General features: G+C 36.2%; 1 long non-coding RNA gene across 1 annotated transcript; it reads right to left on the bottom strand.

Moving 5' to 3' along the window:
- Nucleotides 1–2,795: 2,795 nt before the first annotated feature.
- Nucleotides 2,796–5,733, bottom strand: LOC144341740 (uncharacterized). The gene is made up of 3 exons (XR_013418632.2): nt 5,671–5,733; nt 3,859–3,926; nt 2,796–3,037 (listed from the first exon to the last, which is right to left on the bottom strand). It is a non-coding gene; the product is annotated as an uncharacterized LOC144341740 (long non-coding RNA).
- Nucleotides 5,734–8,468: the final 2,735 nt, after the last annotated feature.

Here is an 8,468-nt window from a genome sequence, read left to right as displayed (position 1 = left end):
TAATTGTGGGGCAAATGCAATTAAGCAAATCATAATGACAAAAAATAACTGAAACAGATATCTACTCACTTCACAATAGCTTGACAAATTCACTTGTGTTTTCTGTAGTACGATGACCGCACTGGTTGTACTGACTGAAATGTAATAATATAGCCTGTTTATATCTACATATTCATTAGATGTGTGTATTTTCGTGACATAGCCGTTATGTATGACTGAATTTACATCTTCATATTCTGTTCAGGCCCTATCACCCTCACAATATCCAGGCTTTCGCCATGTAACAGTCTTTTACTATGATTCGCGTTATGACCTTCGCTGTATGCCTCTCTCTGACAATAATAGGTGAATGAGAGGTAATAGATGTGGCTCTCAGAGAGAATCAATATTTGTCTCTGAAAGTTCAATACATTGTGTCCACAGTACCCATTGTGGCTGACACAGTGGTTCTTAATATGCTTATAACAGTGATCATCTTGGTAACCCTTAGGATTGTATGTAACACTTGTTCACAATATAATGTTTATTGTGTCCCTAGGTGTATGTCACAGGGATATTTACTCTGAATCAAACTATTAACCACAATAAATGTCTTCATCTGGCCATCACAGTGTATATAGTGTATATCATAGTGTATCTTTCACATTGTGGCTCTACCTGCGGACCACACAATTCCCCCATCGTGACACTCACATTAACCAAGCTCCCATCACACAAAGTTACTCTTATAATGTCTCTAATTGTTTTTGTTTCACAATTTGACAGTCACTGTGTTTCTCAAAGTGAACCTCAAGTATGTTCGTCAACTGCACTTTCCAAGCCCCTGTCAACATTAATATTCACGGTAGTGCAACTTCTCATTCCACTTTAAGTCTAAGACTAAATTTTAACCTAATTCTTTTTACCGATTTGCTTGTTCGATTTCAAAACTTATATATTAATTTTGTTTGTTTTTGTTTTTGTTTGTTTTCTTGAATATAACAACTACAACTGCCGGCATATTTTTAAGTCGGTCAGCTGTTACATTAATCAGCCGACGAGTTTTGCCCTGTGCATTAGCTTGATTTTCTATCCTATTCTTTTGCTTCCTTGTACATGCGTTCGTTCTTATAACTATGTTGAGATTTATTTGTTCTGACGAGATAAATAATATCGTAAGTCAAACCTTTCTTGGTTTTATTCTATGCATGCAACTGCTGTGTAATCGCGTCCGAATGTTTTGGTGTGCGTATGTGTATATTGTATTCATATTCCCGGGCCCTACCAAACTTCGTCTCCATCTTCGCTTCATTTTTCGTTTTAAAATTGGTAAAATTCACAGGTATTGGCAAAGCTACTTACTAATAACAATAATGAACGTTATTGTTTAAGTAATGCGTTATTGATGTTTAAGACATGACATTCCATCCAAATCATTTATAGGCAATCCATTATCAATGAGTAAACATCAGATGAGAAAAAAATAGTGAAATATTTTCAAGATATTCAGGAAAAAATGGCAATTGGTGATTTTATACTCATGCATTCTCTAATTCACTGTCCTATTATTTTAATGAGTTTGCAATCCTTTTTCAACACTTACATCTGCTGCGTAATTACTTGTTTATCGATGAATATGGACAACCTCCATATTCTCAAGGATTTCACCATACATGTTGGCGTTGGGATCACAAGACCAGCACAACATATTAAGTGTGACTCCCAATATTATAAACTGCGAGGGTCACCGAGGAGACTACCGAGAGGGACTGAAAAAGGGGACAGTGCAAGCCACAATATTGTGCAGGCTACTATATGCAACACAATGTGGGACAAAGGGTGATGAGAGAATCTGTGAGGATATCTATGAAAACCAATGTGAATCACAATGACATGGTAAGGATTCAAATGCATGCCACCATGGAGTACATTATAAGGGTTGCTGTATTTTACATATTAAAAGTTTGACAGTTTGAGTTACAATAATATAGGTTTAGAATGAGAGCATCTGTGAGCCAAAATGTTGGGGACTACGTTCTGTTCCTCTGAGAGGGGCATGTTGGCACAGTGGGACACTGTGGGAGGGAAAAGTACAATCAGTCGATATGTGAACCAAAGTGGAAGGCACTTGTGGTCACGATGATTGACACAGCAAGTGATAAAATGAGGTTCCAAAACAATCCCCTTGTACTGAATCATTTGATGATGAATCTCTCGCAACACAAAATTACCATTCACAGCTGACAGCTGATCGTTGTGGGTTGAAACTCTGTGGGTATTTCAATATGATACGTAATCAGTGCGAGTGGAATAGCCACCTTCGATAGTACACGTGATTGAATTAAATAACATGTTAGTTGCCATGGGAAAAAAATGCTAAATGGAAAGTCTTAACATAGGTATCAAAAAGATACCACTTTATTCAACCAGCATCACTTCACAGGTTGTACAGTGTGAGACTATGAATCAATTAAATTGGGTTCAAGGTATAAGTAACATCCGTAGATACCCCCCCCCCCCTCACCAAGAGTTCAAATTGGAAACATTGATTAATTAATGGGTCATCTACTCATTTCTATTTCTATGATTGTTTAAATGACTGGTTAAAGAATAATTGGTGACCTTATTTCAATGTTACGTTATTACTCGCCACTCTGCGAACTCAGTATAGTCTCACTATAGTTTATGATTACCAAATAGTCACAATTCTCATGTGAAGTAGTTTGTGTGTATTACAAAAATCTAGGAGCTGTCGCGTTCGACATTGACCTCAAACAAACTCATGATTAAAAAAAAATAACAAGAAACATTACAGATTGTTTCATACCGATTATCAATATTTATCATTTTATCCTCTGATTTCGCTATTTTCAACCACAACATCTTTTTTCTGCGCCACTGTCACCGTTATTTTCATCTGCTTGTTCGATATTGGATTGAGTTTCAGACAGCAACTCTGATGGGGACATGCCCCGGACTTCACCACAAATAGCCATATTTAAGGCAACAAGACAAATCAACAGCAGTATCACAGTTTTTGTCATGACTAGAACCAGTTCTTAAAGAGAAAACAAACACAGAATATGTTAAAATATAATACAAATTATTTAAAGGTACGTAATTGGACATGTCAAGATGGGGTGACATATTTATTATAAATACATCTATCATATCAATCACAAAAGACGAGTCTGGACAATTTGCGGAATAGTACATCCTTGCAAAGTGGAATAAAAAATGCATTGTTCCTGTAATTAATTTTTTTAATCAGGCGAATTTATGAATGTTGTGGTTAGCATATTAGAAACAATCACGAGGTATGATATATGTTTCAGACCAAACATACATGTAGCAGGTGCATTGTGGGTACAATTTCAAAAGTATCATGTCACAAACAGACGAATGATAATGCCAATTTCTGTGTATATCAAAAACAATTATCACTCATCACCTTAAGGGACCCAGTTCATTCCCTTGAGACAGAGAGAACACAGTGTGTGGATTTAAAAATAGTTCAACTTGTCAAAATTGTCAAAAATAATATTACAATAATAAACCAAACTGCCGTATGTATATTCTTTCAAACAGTTTGTCTACCAGTGATGAGTCACAGCACAGCCATGCTACTGGAAGACTCGTAGCGTGTGAAACTACTTTAAAACATACACTTTGTTGGTAGCATGTACGACTTTTTCCTCTTCTGCACTTTTGTAAGAGGCCAAATGGTGTAAACCAAACCAACCAAGCTTAACAAATTTAAGTAGTCAGAACGACTGGTTTTAATAGCAACTGTATTTGTCAGTTATTATATCACGTAACGTGGAGCAAAGCTAATAAACATAATAAAAAATATCATAACTGAAACAGATGTCTACTAACCTTTTCACAATAGCTTGACAAATTCAGTAGTGTGTTCTGTAGTTTGATAACCACACTCGGTGTACTGACTGAAATGTTATAATATAGCCTGTTTATATCTACATTTTCGTGACGTACAGCTTTGCCGTGTCACTACACATTTATAATATCATATCAATCATATTTGATAGTTAGTAAAATATTAAATATACGCTTTATTTTATTTGGCAAATATTGTTTTTCAGAAATTACTAAGAGCAATTTTATATTGTGTAATGTAATTTATTCTAATTTATGAACAAAATAGCATTGTGAATTTTCCATTTCAATCCTGCATTGAAATGTGGGTGATATATTTTGCTAATCTCTAATGGTTATATACCAGCAATATTAAAAGTGGAGACAAATTTCAATTAGTGACTAAAATTACTAGATCGTGATCAACATGTTTGCAAAACGTGAACACAATCACTACGATGGAAATGACATATTCAGTCCAGCAGCAATGATAACCCTCACTTTCTTGCAACAATGACACTGATTATTCTGAAAATACCGTAAGTAGCACAGCCGTACAGAAGTAATAAAACAAAAATCCCTGAAAACCTGCATCCGCGACATGCTAAGATGCGCCTACGGAATGGTGGCAAGTTTAACCCAACACACTGCACTAATACAAAAAGTTACACAACTAAAAAATTGCTGTTCTTTAATTAATTTGGGAATATTTAAACAAATTAAATGCACAATTACAACGAAAATGTTGCTACCGGGAATGTGGCAACGAGTAGTCTGGCACCTACACACATACAGAACATTCCAGGGCAAAGCCGTTATTTATGCTTATACTATGTAACGTAGGAAATGTCATATTTACTCGTCAATTAAGTAGTTTCAGAAGGAAGATGTTCTTTCAAAATGAAACTTGCTCTTTATGTTTTCAAGATATTTTTGTATCAAGTAGCAAAACCCATGTAGCTATTTCTTGATATTTATATGGGCCACTCTAACAGCAGACACACACACATGTTTCAGATGCGCCGTGTACATCCTGCTCGGAGTTCCTGAACTGATCATCGGTCCATTGTTCATCTGTGCAAAAGTTACATAACATATGTAATAAACAATCACGATGGGGTTTGTAGAATATTCACAAAAAAGTTGAACTTGCTACATTCGTGGCGTATTTCATCAAAGACATTCTCCACATACTGTGTGTAATCTCTAGGTTATCCGTTTTTTATGTAGACGGTATATTGATATAATTGTAGTTATGAACAGATGTAAAGGTCACATAATTTATTAACTTACATTGTGAGGAAAAAAAAAATACTAGTCACTCTGCTCATGCGAAAACAATCTCGCTCGCTTACTCACTAATACATCTTTCAGTTTCCAAAAGTAAATGCGTATTCTTAGAACTAGAAAACGGGGAATAATGAAAAAGTGCTTTTGTAATAAACAGCAAGAAATCTACTAAACTGGTACTGTTTGGAACAAGAATTTTTTTTAGTAGATTCAGAAAAGAAACCGTCTGACATTGAAGTTTTGGAAGCTTTTAGTACCACATCAACTAGCAAAAAAGCAGTATTACAAATTTAAACCAAACCGTGTTCATACTTCAACAGTTTTCTACCTGTGCCGAGTTTCATAGAACAGAGCTGGATATTGGTATCCCCGCGGTGTGTGAATAATTGAGCGTACTGTTGTTGGTAGCGTGTGGTCTTTCCTATTCTATGACTGGTTGAATGTTATTCCCAGTTATTAGCTACATATCACCAAATGTGGGGCAAATGTAATTAAGCACAACATAATAAAAATAATATAACTTACTTCACTAAAGCTTGACAAATTCAGTTGTGTGTTATGTAGTTTGATCACCGCACTTGGTGTACTGACTGAAATGTAATAATATAGTTTGTTTATAGATACATATTCATGAGATGTGTGTATTTGTGTAACATAGCAGCTTTGCCGTGTCAATAATCATTTATAATACCATATCAATCATATTTGATAGTTAGTAAAATATGAAATATACGCTTTATTATAATTGGCAAATATTGTTTCTCAGAAATTACTAAGAGCAGTTTAATATTGTGTATTGTTTTCTAATTTATAAGCAAAATAGCATTATAAATTTTCCATTTCAATCATGCATTGAATTGTCGGTGATATATTTTTCTAATCTCTAATGGTTATATACCAGCATAATTAAATGTGGAGACAAATTTAAATTAGTGACTAAAATTACTAGATCGTGATCAACATGTTTGCAAAACGTGAACACACACAGTACGTCGGAAATGACATATTCAGTCCAGAAGCAGGGATAACCCTCACTTTCTTGCAACTATGACACACACAATAGCGAGACCCTCACCACGATCTTCACTGTGGCTTTACAGTGACTGTAACAGTGTCTTTCACTATAATTCACACTATGACCCTCGATGTATGCCACTCTGTAGCCATAATAAGTAAATAATAGGTAATAGATCTGGCCCTTAGTGAGAATCATTACTTGTCGCTGAAAGTTCAATACGCTGTGTTCACAGTATCCATTGTGGCTGGCACTGTGGTTCTTAACATGCTTATAACAGTGGTCATCTCGGTAACCCTTAGGATTGTATGTAACCCTTGCTCACACTATAACGTTTATTGTGTTCATAGGTGTATGTTACAATGCTAACTATGAATCAAATAGTAAACCCCAATGAATGTTTCCTCTGGCCTTCGTATGGTATATTAATATCTTTCAATGTGTGGCTCTCTCTGCAGACCACACAATTACCTTATCGTAACCACAGTAACCAAGCTCCCAGTACACAAAGTTACCCTTGTTGTTCTCTCATTGTTTTTGTTTCATAATATGACAGTCAATGAGTTTCTCTCAGTGAACCTCAAAGTGTCTGGCAATGAGGCACACACTGTACCTTGCAACGTGTTGCTAAGTCTAGTTTCCATATTAAATCTGATTTTCCCTCTCACAGTAGCAATTGCAATGTGACTCTGGCAGTGATCAACCTTGTGACTATGAGTGTATCTTCGATGTGATCCCACTGACTCTCAATGTCACTCTTACACTTGGGTGGTCTCTGTTAAGACATAAATATGTTATGGATGCACACAACTGATACTTTCAATGAGTGTCACCTCATTTCAGATTGACTCTATCGATGTTGATCTAACTGTAAAACACAACATGCAAGCACAGTGACAATTATATTGACATTGTATTTTATTGTGGCTCACACTGCTTACACTGTCAAAATGAAAGCCACTATGACACATGTGTTGAGTTTCACAGCGTGAACTGCTGCGACACAACTTGTACCGATTCACTAACACATCATTCAATTGAGTGTTTTTATTAAGCCAGTAGGCCATGCAATATGTGTTTATAACACATTACATGTAGAATTGCCGGAGGAACGTGCATAGAACGTGCATAGTCTGACGTCTTCTTCTCGACGTCTGCTAGCGGTGTCCCGATTTCTTCACAAAACGATGTAAAGACGCTTCTAGAAAACCTGATTGCGTCCTTCGTCTTCGGTGCATTTTTAGTTTCCACTAGTGTGTCAAGTTCTTTTTCTGAACTGAAGCTAAATCGTCCAGTCTTTCGAGGCGGACAATCGATATCAGCGACCTAACTAGCAGACAACATATTGGAAATCACACGATCAGGTGATAAGTGACGTCATCCCCGGGCACTAGTTGATGTACTAGTCTCCCTAGGGAACTAGTAATTTCCCTGGCGCTACTATGGTAATTTAGCCGATAACACGTGATCCTGTTTTGACCAATTACAGTACAGTATTAACGAATGATGTGTTATAAAGTATAATATTCGCACTGGCACAGACTCTAATATCATTTATTCTGTTTATATTTTCATATTCATGGGATATGTGTACAGCAATTTGTGCCGAGTCACTGCCCATTTAAAACAGCATATAAATTAGACTTGCTTGCAGTCTGTTGCGATTCCGATGACAAATTCTTGAAATATAAATTGCGTAAACGAGGGGTGAACGGGAAAGTCATGTGACCGCGAAATCCCAACAGACTTGCCATCAGTGTAAGCGCCCTCACATTACCGGCCAGATTCGGGCTTGTAAATTTGCATATACGTGGGTGGAGCAGCCGAGCCACGGATCATAACAATAAACCGGATATCTCCTGATAACATTGCACGTTTTTTTCGAATTTCAATCTAAAATAAAATAGCATATGCGATTCGGATATGAGAAAGTAGGTAAAGTTTTCGGGATCTAAGTTTATCCAAGAAAGTGTGTATGGTTTCCGGGGTCTCAGTTGATATGTTAATTAGCCTGTATTCTGATTGGTCGAAACATATTAGACATGTCATTCATTACAAGCCCGAATCTGGCCGGTAATGTGAGGGCGCTTACACTGATGGCAAGTCTGTTGGGATTTCGAGGTCACATGACTTTCGCGTTCACCCCTCGTTTACCTAATTTATATTTATTTTTTAATTTTTTTTCATCGAATCGGAATCGCAACAGACTGCAAGCAAGTCTACATATAAATCATATTTGATAGTTAGTAATTAAAATATGGAAAATAATCTTTATTAGATTTGGCAAACATTCTATCTGTATTGTATT

Source organism: Saccoglossus kowalevskii, chromosome 5, assembly GCF_978046115.1.
Source record: "Saccoglossus kowalevskii chromosome 5, keSacKowa6.1, whole genome shotgun sequence".
In the NCBI taxonomy this organism is placed as follows: Eukaryota; Metazoa; Hemichordata; class Enteropneusta; family Harrimaniidae; genus Saccoglossus; species Saccoglossus kowalevskii.
This window is presented reverse-complemented; position numbering and strand designations above follow the sequence as displayed.